We start from the raw sequence: 14,277 nt of genomic DNA on the forward strand, positions 1-14,277 counted from the left end.
TTATCAAAACTGAACCAAGATGATATAAAAACTCTAAATAACCCAATATCAGCTAATGAAATTAAAAATGTAATAAAATCTTACAGAGAAAGAAAAGCCCAGGTCCTGATGGATTCACAGCTGAGTTCTACAAGAAATTTAGAGAAGATTTAATCCCAATACTCCTCAAACTCTTCAGTGAAATTGAAAAGGAGGCAATACTCCCAGAATCATTCCTGGACACAATCATTCTTGGAGGCAAGTAATGATAAAGAAAAAAAAAAAGAGTCAACCAAAAGAGAGAATTACAGGTCAATCTCCTTCATGAACATAGATGTAAAAATCCTTAATAAAATCCTAGCTAATAGAATACAGCAAATCATTAAGAAGATTATACACTATGACCAGGTAGGCTTCATCTCCATGATGGAAGGATGGTTTGATATACACAAATCTATAAACATAATATGTTACATTAATAGAGCCAAAACCACAATCACATGATCATCTCAATTGATGCAGAAAAGGCTTTTGACAAAGTCCAGCACTCATTTATGATCAAAACCCTACAGAAAATTTGAATAGATGGCCTCTATCTCAATCTGATAAAAGCCATCTATGACAATCCAACAGCCAACATAATGCTAAATGGGGAAAAACTAAAAGATTTCATTCTCAAATCAGGTATAAAACAAGGATGTCCTCTATTATCACTACTATTCAGCATAGTTCTGGAATCATTTGCTAGAGCCATTAAACAAGAGAAAAATATAAAAGGAATAAGAAAAGATAAAGAAGAAGACAAACTATCATTATTTGCAGATGACATGAAACTCTATTTGGAAGACCAAAAACTTCCACCAAGAAGCTCCTAGGATTGATAAGCAAATTCAGTAGTATAGCAGATTACAAAGTCAATACCCAAAAATCAATAGTATTCCTCTACACAGAGAAAGTAGAGAAACAATCCCCTTCACAATAATACCCAAATAAATGAAACACTTAGGAATTAATCTAACAAAAGAAATAAAAGATTTATACAATGAAAATTACAGTACTCTGCAAAAAAGAGATTGAAGAGGATTTCAGAAAATGAGAAGATATTCCTTGCTACTGGATAGGAAGAACCAATATTGTGAAAATGGTCATACTCCCAGAAATTGTTATACAGATTTAATGTAATCCCTATCAAAATACCATCAAAATACCTCATAGATATGGAGAAAACATTTCTAAAATTTATTTGGAACTGGAAAAGACCCAGAATAGCAAAGGTAATCCTGTGCAACAAAGGCAAGGTAGGCAGGAGGAATTACAATCCCTAACTTGAAATTATACTACAAAGCTACTGTGATAAAATCAGCATCGTATTAGCAAAAACAAAACAAAACAAAAAATAAAAATAAAAATAAAAATAGACCCAAGGATCAGTGGAGCAGATTAGAAGATGCAGATACAACTACACACACAGCCATCTTAGCTTTGACAAATGGGCCAAACATGTTCGCTGGAAGAAACACAGCCTCTTTAACAAGTGGTACTGGAAAAACTGGCTCTCCACATGCTGAAAACTAAAACTAGACCTGGGTCTGTCACCATTCAATAAAATAAGTCAAAATGGATTAAAGATCTAAACATTACAACAGGAAGACTAAATCTTCTGGAAGAGAAAATAGGTGCAAATCTTGAAGACAAGAGGGTTAGGCAGGCAGTTCATGAACAAAAATGAAACTGCATGGGAAATACTTCAAAGAATCAACAACTAGAATCTCACCTTATTGAAAAGTTTCTGCATATCAAAAGAAATCACCAACAGAGTGAAAAAAAACCCCACAAATTTGGAAAAAATCTTAACCAACCATCACTCAGACAAAGGCATGCTGTGTAGAATATATTAAGAACTAAAAAAAAAAAAAAAAATAGGGCCCCAAATTTAAGGACCCAATCCAAAAACGGGTATCTGAGATGAATAAACACTTCTCAGAGGAAGAACTAGAAGAGGCAAATAAATACCTCAAAAATTGCTCCACATCACTGGCCACTTGAGAAATGAAAATTAAAACAAAATTGAGAAAGCATCTCACCCCCAGAAAGAATGGCTATCATAAAGAAAACAACTAATAACAAATGCTGGAGTTGATGTGGGGAAAAAGGAACCCTTCCCTATTGCTGGTGGGAATGTAGACTGGTACGACTACTATGGATATCAGTGTTGGACTCTTCAAAAAACTAGGACTGAAAAATCCCATTCAATCTAACTATCCCCCTTTTGGGTACTTTCCCAAAAGAACTGAAAACATCATACCAAAGTGATATAAGTGCACCCATGTTTATAGCAGCACAATTTGTGATAGCCAAATCTTGGAGACAATCAAAATGCCCATCACTGGACGAATGGATGAAAAAGATGTGGTATTTTTATATAATGGAGTATTGCTCAGCTATAAAGAAAAACTGGAAGCCTTCATAGGTAAGTGGATACAACTAGAGGCTATGCTCATAAGGGAAATAAATCAGACCTATATGTATAAATATTGTATTGTCTCCCCAGCGTAAGAACCCAAAGGAAGAAATAAAACCTGGAAGCTATAACAGATACAGTACAAAGGAAAGAAATGGAACTTGAGGATTAAGCAATGAAGATGGGAGAAAAGAGAAAAGATAGGAAAAAGGAAAGGGGAAAAACATACAAATACATATACAGGATGGCTGAGATGATTGTATTAAGAGTTTCCATCAGTTTTTTGAAAATAGCGGTTAATGTGTAGAATTTTCACCTTGACGTACTCTCTGCTGCTATCTGCGATCTAAGCAACTACACCAAGGCCAGCGACGTGTAATACAGAAACCATGCTTGCCTGCCATCTTGGTCTTCTCAATGTGTACCATTTGTAATGTCCTATCAATTATGATTATGCTGTCTTTAAAATAAAATTTTAAAAAAGTATACAAAAAGAATAAAAGAGACAGGAACAAAAACTTAAGCTTTCTTGAAAGTAGGCAGTAATATTCAATCACATGTTCAGTCTTACATAATTATATCTGTTAATCTGAGCAACAGATTGAATGGTAAAAATAGTTAATATATCAACGATTTTTAATCAGCTATATCTGTTTTGAAAATCTGTAACGTATGTCTCGTTGTATGTTACTCTGCTTTTTCTTTGTTTCTGTTATTTGTTTACGCCTTTGGTTTTACTCCTGAAAATAAAATTTAAAAATAGAAAAATGATAGCAATATGCAATATAATCACTATTGTTAATTTCCTGTCATCTGATTTTGAAATTCTGTATCGTTTTTATCATTTAAAAAAATTCTCTTTAAAATTCAAAAATAAGGATAAAAGAGACATTTCATTGAAAACGTACAAATCTTTTTTTTAAGCAGTGGCTCGGTTGTCTTCGCTAGGTTGGGTTCGATTCTCAGCGTGCCCTGCCAGCCCTCCCCCAGGGCTCGCTGTGCTGGCAATTGAGACCCGGCAAGGTGGCTGTAGACCCTGTTCTAAATACATTTTTTAAAAAAGAATATAATAGCAAAGGAAAGTGCTAATGAATAGAGTTAAATCACTTTTTACTAGAAGACATCAATAAATGTTGTCTGAAATATATAAATGAGGGAATAAGAATAAAGTGTTAATATTTATAAGCATGAAGAAAGTACCAGAAAAATCATCTAAATTAATATTTTTATTTATTTATTTATTTATTTATTTATTTTTTGGTGGAACCAGGGAATGAACTCAGGCCCTTGTACTTGCCAGGGAAGTGCTTATTCCACTGAGCCATCTCCCCAGCCCCAATTTAAATTATTTATAAAATGGCTTCTTCTGGTAAATTGAGACTTGCACCACAGAACTAAAGTTTTGTTTTGCCGTTTTTGTTTTTCTTTTTTTTCTTAAAATGCAATTAAATCTTTTCAAAATGTTAAGATAATATAATAGACATAAAATATAAATGACATTTCTTTCTCAGCATCCTTCAAGTAAATCTGAACATGGCTGCGTTCCCAGACTGACTCCTCCTCTTAAGTTTATTAGCCCTTCTTTCTTACCTCCTCCTCCTTTTCCTCCCCTTCCGTTTCTTCCTCCTCCTCCTCCTCCTATTCCTTCTCTTTTTCCTAACAGGAGACGGATGCCAGAGCCTTTGCACTAAGCTGCATCCTCAGCCCTTTTTAGTTTTAATTTTAAAACAAGGTCTCTCTAAGTTGAAAATTTCTGAGTGGGCTTGCAGTTCCCCCCTCAGCCTCCCCGAGTGCAGGGACTGCGGAGTTTGTGTGTGGGGGTGTAGACCTGTGCTGCCAGGCTTTGGCCCTTCTCTAGGCTTTAAAAACTCTTTCCCTTCCTAGAGAGTGCCCTTGCCTCACCTCTTCAAACTTAGCATCTCATCAGAACTGGGCGTGGCGGCACATGCCTGCAATCCCAGCACTGGGAGCTTGAGCCAGGACGATCTCTGTGAGTCCAAGACCAGCCTAGAGGCTACAAAAGTGAGCACAAGACCAGTCTGAACTGCCCAGTGAGACCCTGTCTCAAAAAAAAAAAAAAAAAAAAAGCATCTTATCTTCGCCCCTTCTGCCGCTATCGTGTTGTAGATGCTATACCTTCTGTTCAGGCCTTCTCTTGTATGTGTATGATAGGAGAGGTCCTGGTAGAAGCCTGATGGTTCTTTGGGTCAGAACAATTGAAGACAACACAGGTTTTACCCCCTTGGCAGCTGCTCAGGTCCAGGTGACAAGCATAATTTACCTACCGCGAGAATGTATAGAAACTCCCAGACCGCGGTACGTGACTTAGGGCACGACTTACGGGATCCAGCTTTCCCTCATCTGGAGCGTGCGAATCTAAAATATTATTTGCTCCAAATAAACAAAACAAAACATTAAAAAGCCCACTGAGAGGGAATTCAAATAGAGGCAAGTCAGTCAGGATGATGGGAAGGGCAGGACACTGGGGGAAGAAAAGAACTCAAATATGGCAGGAAAACACCAAGGAATTATGTCCCTCAGCAGGATCAGAAGCATCAGAAAAAGCAGTAATGTTGTAGAGCCTTTCTTATTTCCCTGGGGACCAATACGTGGTATATCTTTAAGGCATCTTTCATTAGATTTCAGTAGTTCGGGTTTAATAAATTCAGTATATCCCTGGGATTTTCCAGGAGAAAATATCATACAGGTTGAGTGAATCCAGAGAGAAGAGAGTGTGTGTCAAGGCTGCCCCTTTCCTTGCTTTCCACCTTTATTGATATAAAGCAGTCATGATAGGGTAGCTCCAGTGTGAAGCCCTCTTGACTACTTACGAAGTGCTATAGCATTTGCAATCTTGTGGGAGCTAGCCCAGCTTGCCGAGCAGGTGGAATTTTAAGAATTCTTTTATGAAAGATTAATAAGGCCATGGAAAAAGTTATGAATTTCTGGTGGGCATAAGATTCACAATTGGCCTTTTGGCTAGATAAACTGCCAATAAAAATTGCCTTATTGGCCTAAGTTCCTTTTACCTTTAAGCTAATAATTTGTGGGTAACTGCTAACCTTTTGAAATTCATATTAGAAAGTACCACATATTTTTATTTTTACTTTTAGAGAAAGCACATACTTGGAAACATTACATTCATATAACTTTTTTAGCAGAAAATTCATGCTAAACAATGCAAAAATGAACACATTTTTAGAAGCACCATTTTATAATAATCATTATTTTAAAAATATCTTACATTTGTTATCTCCTGGTCTGTCACAAATAAGAGTGGTGCTTCTTACAAGAGGGGAATGTGTATAAATAGTACAGAAGTGAGATTTCGAAAATTAGTTTTGTTACTTAGAAGTTACTTGTGTCTCCAGCTTCTCTGTTCAACAGAATAAATATGTTCATGACCAGGTTTTGACTCTGCTACTCAAATTTTGATTCTTCATTTATAAAATAATATCATTGTGCTGGCCCAGCCCCTGGGGCATGCTGAGATAGTGATTGAGACTGGGCGTGGTGGCATGCGCCTGTGATCCCAGCTCTCGGGAGGCTATAAACAGGCAGATCGTTATGAGTCCAATCTAGTAGTGAGACCCTGAAACCCTGTAGACCTGTCCTTAAAATATACAATAAATAAATAAAATAAAATAATACTAAAATTTCTGAATCTCTACAAAGTTAGGAAAATTGAACAAAACAAAACAACCTATTATTTATTTTTGTGTGCCCAGTCCTGAGTGAATTTATCATTAATATAGTTATAAAGGGATTAATAAAGTAAAACACTATAAATTAAACAACTAAATGTTGAGTGGATAATATTTTCCTGAAATCATCATTAGTTGCTACAAAGCTTTTCCACATGTGCACCCATCTTTCCTACAGTATGCACACGGTCCATTGAATTTTTTTTATTAGAACACCAGAGTTTGAAGATGATACTTTTATCAACAGCAAGCTGTGGCCCAAATAATTTTTAGAAAATATGCAACGCAGAGATAGTAAACATGGAGAATGTGTTACCCTCCCGTTTGCACTGTCCGGGATGGCTGTGCTCTTGTCACCCTTCCCCTAGGCGTGTTTGTAGTAAGAGGTGCATCACACATGCTGAGTCTGATCCGGTGACATGAACTCACTGGACGGCAAAGGCTGAGATGACCAAGGGGAGTCGGTCAAGGATCCGTCCCGGACCTAAGACAATGACTTTCATCTTGGTACTTACATCCCTACTCTCCTTTTGTAAGTAAAATTCTGCTTAAATTTGGTTTTGTTTTATTTCGTCTGTCTTCTGTCTTCTTAGAATACTCTTCTAAGAAGCCCGGTGGTTCAATGATGTTAAGTGCATTAGGTGCGACCACAGCTAAATTCACGTGGAAGGAAACAGACCTGGATGACCTTTTTCTCACTGAAATCAAGTGGCAGACAGGTGTAAGGTGTTAATAATTAACACCTAGCATTTAAATAACCGAGTGTAACCTGAGAAAGCAGAACCGGAAATTGTGAACATACATTGAAATGATCTAGAAAGAGGATAAGGTCAACCAAAGAATTCAATCTATTTGCTAAACAAATTGAATAATAAAAGTTCATTTTGTATTTAATATAAGATGGGGATTAGCAGTGTGTTTCTCTATTAAAATAATTCCCATCATTTGTCCCCAATATGAACTGTTACATCCAGAATTATGCACCACTTTTTACCGATACTAACCAACTTGAAGGCATCTGGGATGGCAAACACAGAAATTTCTTGAGATACCTCAAGCTGTAACTTTAGCCCTTACTTGAGACAGGTCTACTAGAGTATTCTAGTGACTGCTCTGTTATTCTAAGCAATAACTGAGGGTTTCCATTTAGAGCCAATTAGATTTTTTTAAAAAAAAGAGCATTGTAGATCTCAATGGCGCATTTGACTCTTAATAATATAAACCAGTATACCCTGTAGGTCAGATAAATAAAGATAAACATTTGAGGAATGAATCCAACCGACCTGTACAGCCAGATGCAAGTGAAGCAAATGATTTTCCTGAAAGTAATGATCGTCCACAAAGGTAAGCAACCCAGAGATCAGCTGCTAGAGCTGCCCTCAGCAAGTCCTCGCAGAGCTCCTATCAGGCTCCGTGAAAACAGATGAGTCCTTCGTTAGTGAAAGAAGCCAGAGCCTGCTCTCCGGGGAGCTTTCGAGCGACTGCCCAGCTGATTTGAGGTAAGACTGCTGCGAAGTCAGTTAGGGCTTCAGGCGCCAATAAAAGATGCGAGGCTGTACACTCTCACTTTCGTTTTGTTTCCTCTTTGGAAGTCTACAAAGGCATTAAGCTATCGCTCTGTCACGTGTAGGTTAGGATCCATTGCTGACTGCGGCGGGAGCCCTGGAGTCCCCGACGTGAGGCACCCACGTAGAACACGGCAGCGTCACAAGCCCGAAGCACCGGCACATCTGCATCGCTGCGAACAGAAAAGGATTCCTCCTAACGCAGAACTGCTTCGGTGCTAAGTCCTGGTAATTTATTGCGTCTGTGGACCGTCACTAGGGTCTAGTTGGCAGCCCCGGGGAAGGTAAGCAGGGAGCTTTCTGACTTCGGGAATAATTCTGGGATCCCATGAGAAGACCACACACAAATAGGTCTTGGGGCTCGTCTACAGTGGGCCGGTTGTTTATCAAAGAATCCTGCTCGAGGAGTGACAAGTCTGGCCACCCGAAGCTCAACCATGGTGGCCCAGTGTGAAAGGAAATCATTCCCATGAAACTGCCCCTGGAGAGAGAAAGAACAAAGGAGAAGAAGGCGGTAAGACTTACAGCACAGAAGTCAATTAGGCCTCGGTAAGCCTCAGCTTACCACAAGGAGGGGGCTGTGTTACATTTATGTTGCCTGGGGAATAAGTAAATAAAATTTACGAAGTTCAGAAACTGAAAAGTCTCTGTTTTCAGATCCAGTACTGTTGATTTATTTGGGAATGCAACAAATAGCTCCTCTTGCCCCGACTCTGTGGACTTCAGAGGTTAAGAGCTCTGCCAATGTAACGTTTTGAGAGGAATCGCAACTTAGTTAAAAACCCACTTCTGTCAGGTCTGTGACCAGGCACTAAAAATGCTTCAGTGAGGCAGTCCCTGCACCAGCAACCTGTGCCGCCCCACTGCGGGAAGAAATTGAAATCAAGCTTGGACACACTACTTGCTGTCTTCCCATTTTCAACCATAATTCAGCTGTCTTCAAGTTACAGAGTAAGCACAGGCCAAGTTATTAACTTGGATCACAGAAGGCCAGAGAGTAATTGTCATTGTCACATGTTAGGTCTTCTCAGTGAAAGGACTTACTTTTCTTAATAAAAAGCTTCAAAATTAAATGTAAAAGGTCTGGTATGGTGGATTAACTGATAGGCACTTGGAATGCCCAGATGAGCTGAATCAGCGTGGCTCTGGGTGTAGAGGGCCCGCCTGAGGATTGTTGCCAACAGCACAAAAGGAGACTGGAGGGCAAGATGATGTGGTATTGTTGAGAAGCTTATGCCCTGGCTTTGCTGGTATGAACTGGGCTGTTCTTATCCTTGGAGAAGCGCAGGTCCTCCCCGTCACTGAGGATGGCTGCAGTTCTCTTCAGGGGAGCCAGGGTCCTCACCATCAGTGCTGCTTCCTGACCTCAGTGCATACCCTGCTAGCAGAGACCCTTTGGGTGCCGACACCAGCTCCCACCACTGACCTGTGGGCCTTACCACGGCAGATCCTGGATATGGACCTCCAAGACGTTGCCTGGGCTCTAGGCCTCCAGAGGAGGATGGTACCACAGACTCTAGGTGCAGGACATTGCCACAGGCACTAGGGCTTCAACTTGATTTGAGTAGGCCATCACCATGTGATCCAGGCCCTCAGCTAAATTCTTTGTGTCTCTAGTATGTGGACAATCATTTGCGTTCTTCTGATTTGACTTTTTGGGTAAATATTATAAAAAATCTTATAAATTATATGTCCTGTATTACATCTATTCCCTTGCAAACCCTGACTACAACATCTGGGAAGCTAGCAGAACTTTCAGAAAGCAGCTTGGGAACTGTGCGAAGAGCTTATGTCTTCTTAATTTATCCACCATGAGATCTCACTATTTATTCTGACCTGTAGACCCAAATAAAGAAGGCCCAATTCCAATATATCAGGATTTTTCTTCTTGCCTATTTTGGAGGAATGCTGTTGCCTATGTTATATGTTCAGCAAAGCAGTGTGAATCTTATTATATAAAACTTGCATATTAAATAGTTTTTGGTAAACATACTTTTGATAGACAAGATGAGATCATAAACTGAGTTCTAAATATATTCTCCCATTTCTTTAGCTATTTTAAACTACATTCAACTTTAGCTTGGAGCTTTTGGTTGAGAAAAAAAAATAAGTTTCTTTCCTTGGATCTATGCCTTCTATTTTGCAAAACTTTTGAGCTGAGATTGAAAAATTCCCCACACTTTAATACAAAGTTATGAAAACATTTTTTGTCAGCTTTAAAGGAGTACCTTGGTTAATTTTGCTACAGTATATACGAACTTAATCCATCAAAGTACATTTCTTAATTCAGTACACTGGCACCTAGGGCCATAAATTTAATAGATTCAGTATTCTGGGGAAGATGGCCACATTCCTGTTCCCTCGGGGAAGACTGTCAAGATCAGATCACCACTTCTTGTAGAGCTCACAAATGGAAGCCCAATTTCACCCAACACATTTGCTATCGAACTGACGTGTTTGAGAAAACAAGAGTTTGTGAGCTGAGGTGTCACTGTGCCTGTGAACAAAGTACATCCTAGTGCTCCTGGGGACAGGGACACTTAGGAGAATGACTCCAGTTCATGGGACATTGAGTTGGGGATGAAAGATGTCCTCAGATAAAAGTGACTAAGCAACCCTTAAAAAGCAAGACAAAAGGATCCAGTAATCATAGTTAACCTTCACTTCATGCTTATGTTCTTCTAATATTGGCTAAGAAAGTCTTGCATGTGAAAAATCATTTTTGTTTTCCGTTTAGGCAGGAAAATAAGCTTCACAGTATCACACCTACGGACAGAGATCTGAATCTGTGTCTTAGTGAATCTAGCCCAGTTCTTCCCCAGGGCCCTTTCTAGCCCCTGGAAAGTGAGTGGTGTTTTCTGAACCAGGTAAATCAGGGACAACGTCAAAGTGCAAGCAAGCGCACACCGGGATGGATGTGGGAAGGTTCCTCAAGCTGAGATCAGGCAGGAGCTTGTTGGGAGCATGTTGGCAGGTTCTCGGACTTCTGCTGAAAGAGAATTTCCAGGACACATCAGTAGGGGACACAAGACGAAAGTTAGAATGAGATTTCAGGACACTACGCTCAAGGGACAGAGGTGCCCTAGAGCTGTGTAGGTTTATGGGGCCCTGAGTGTGTCCTCAAGTTGGGTGACCCGGAACGTGCAGGGCCACCGTCTGCTTACCCAGCTAGCAGGCCGTGCACATGCTGAGGTGGAGATCTGCTGCCCGTAGCGATGCTGCTCCCCTGGGGATGGAGGCAGCGCTGTCTACGGGTGCAGAGGACAGGCCCAGAGCCCAGTTTACAGGCTGCCTCCTTAGGACTGTTTACAGTGCTCTGGAGTGAGTTTTCTGGCTTGAATAACTTGTCTGTCCTGAAGCTGAAGTTTTTCTAAAAATGCAATTATAAAATCCTAATTTTATTTCACCCTGTTTTTAAAAAGTTCCCCTATTCTACCCAAGCTGAGTAGGGTAGAGTAATAGGCTCAGAGGGACACTGTGTATGTGAACTTCAGCTTATTTTGTTCATTGGGGTCTCTGTGGGAGGAACCCTTATTTCCAGTTTAGAAAAATATATGCACATAAACATTGTTCCCATATTTAAAGGAGAGCTGTCGGGCTAAGAAACAGTGTCTGTCACTAGAGAAATGGCCACTATAATTTGCTGCATTTGCTGCAAGAAGAAATTGCATTTAGAGCATCTAAGACTTGTTCTGGAAAATAAAACCCGTCTTTGTGAGGGGTCTCAACATTCTTCAGAAGCCTGCTTGCTTTGTCCAGAAGGGACTTGGCCCCGTGATTTCCACCTTCTGGGGCTCTGCGGCGAAGAAGCTAAAAGGTGAGCTCGTCAGCCCCTCACTCAGGGGCTGACTTTAACCCATTACAGGGACTTGCGTCTAGTGGGCCTAACAGGGTCAGTGGGCATCTACATAAATGTTTCAGATAGTGAGGTTAGTTTTTTTTTTTTTTTTAACTTTATTTATACATTTTTTGGTAGGTGGATAGTCACATTAAATCAGCAACTTGGCTGCAGGAGGAAGAGTGCGCAGACTGGGTACCAGCCTGCCCACTGCTCCCAGAGCCGTCCACTTGCCTCCTTTTAGTGAAGCCGAGCCAAGCCGAGCCAGTTCCTCCCGCTCATCGTCAGAGTCTGGTGACTACTCTGCTTCGAACAAAAGAGGGGTGAGAGGAGCAGATTGTTATCTGTGAGATGATGAGAAACAAGAATGACGACAGGAGCTTGGAAGGAAAGGCACACAGCTTTCTAATAAGATATCCTTATAGTGTACCCTAGTGACAACAGGCCTCATCGAACTAAGAGCTGGCCGAAAAGATGGGTGAGGCATGAGAAACGGTTCAGTTCGTAGGTGGCAGAAACACTAAACTAATCTTTTAGTCTAAGGCAAGAGATAAGAGCCACTTATCTCAAGAGAAAGATTACCTAGAAAGTTAGAATGATGCTTAAAAGAGAATAGAAATGCGTTGTCTCTCCTAGGCTTTGGTTCTAGAACTCTGTCCCACTGAAAAGTAATAAAAAGAATACGAAAAATCATCAAATATTAAATACAGCATTTGAATACGTGCAAAAATGTATCTTCTATGCATACAACTAAAATGTTTTTCTGTTTCTATAGGGATTTGTGAAATCAGCTTCCCGTTGCGACATAGGGCTGGGACACTCTTGTCACACGCACCAAGCAGTCACACTTCCATGCACAGTGTGCCAGTTTTACGTCACTCCCTCAGTGGGAAATGTACCACAGCGGACGAAACGTTCTGAAACTCTTCCGACTAGTCTTGCAAGTTTGGCTGGCATGCGGCTGCACTTCACTCTGAATCTCAAGCCCCGACTAGGGTTTTCTGAGTAGGGTTTTACAACTGAAAATTTTTCCCTAAGGCTATTTAAAGATGAATTTAGCACATAAGGTGAAGCCTAGTAATGTTTATAAACATGCTTTCCTGTTTATTTCTCTCTACCTCTCTGGATGTACAGATAACAATAAAAAAAGGAGAGAGAGAAAGGATAAAGGTAAGAGAAAATGATTTTTTTCCTAAGGCATTGGTTCAACTCTTTACATTTGATGATGGGTGAAAACTGAGTTTTCTCTCACCCTCTCTTAATTTTTCTGAGCTCCTGGGTCAACGAGCAGGCAGAGTCGGCACTCTGCTTTCAAACAGGGAAGCAGCACACACAGTGGTTCCCGTGATCCCCACGGCTTCGGTCCTCAGATAGCAGGCTTGTGTACATTGGGAGGAATTTGATGGTCCATCTTCTCAAGCGATCTTTCCACTCATCTTTTCTGGGTTCCTTGCCTTCACGTGTGCTTCTTATTTAGTATCAATAACAGCCTTTTATTTTTATGCATTATTATAGTCTTTATATGGGTTTAATGTGTTAGCATCTTTTCTCTTATTTTGGTAATTATAGAGAAAAATATTATATACATCCATATACTAAACATGCATAGTATACATATACTGACTAATAAAATAATACCTAATAATAAAAATTTTGAGTAAAATTGTGAGCTTACAAAAGTATCTCTGTAATTCCTTGGATCTGGGCTGAAAGACAGTCATTTTGAAGTAACAATGGTAAAACTAAAGTGGTGGATTGTTAAGATACAGGGGGATAATCCTCTTATTCTCATCCTTCTCCACGGCTTCTCATCTTCTAACTTTGCTCACCTCCACGTTGCAAAGAAGTTTTGATGGTAACTGTTAAAGATGATGGTGGTCTTCTGTGGTTTAACTTAATGAGGAGCAGAAGGGAAAGAGCTAAAATCCTGGGAGGGATTAATTAATTAATTAATTAATTTTGAGGTCCTTGAATAATAGACTGAAATTTTATTGGCTTCCCAGAATTTGCAATTATCTGCTTACCTTCACTTCTGCTTTGCTCTTCTCTGGAAAAGCACAGGGCGCAGCCCAGGTAATCAGCATACTGATGAGGTGGTTGGAGCTCAGAAGGTGGAAGTCGGGAGGAAGGCCAGGAAGACAGGGCTGCATGGCCTGACCCCCACCACATCTCGCCTGCTGCATTAAACACAGAACACACAAGTGTTTGTCCAAGATGGCTTTCTTGCCCTTTAATACAAAATAAAACTGAAAAAAAAGGAAGAAAGAAGGAAGAAATGAAGGAAAGAAGGATGGAAGGGTGGAAGGAAGAAGGGAGGGAGGAAGGAAGCATGGAAGAAAAATACCGTATGTGTCCACGTAGGTCTGCGCACACTGCGGATCAGTTATTTCGGGAACACCGCTGTCTTTCAACACGCTGCGCTGCCACAAACGTAAGCAGGTACCACACTGGCATTTGTGGGGAGATTTGCTTATGATTGCAGTAGTTGGCTGATTGGGAAAAGATGCTGATGCAGAGAGCTCTAAAACAGTCAGGGCTGCTTTCTCTTAGATATGTTGTCCCTTCAGACACTTGAGTGACCGCCATTACCAGAGGGGCAGAAAATAAGCCATATCATCTGTTCATTTGCATTTAAGAAAAGGAGAGGTAATGCTTTCTTCCTTCTCCTATTATTCTTTTTTATCAACTAGACAAGCACTCTCAAAAAGGAAGAGAAATGAATCTACAAAA

This window comes from Octodon degus, unplaced genomic scaffold (genome assembly GCF_000260255.1).
Source record: "Octodon degus isolate 3935 unplaced genomic scaffold, OctDeg1.0 scaffold00174, whole genome shotgun sequence".
NCBI lineage: Eukaryota > Metazoa > Chordata > Mammalia > Rodentia > Octodontidae > Octodon > Octodon degus.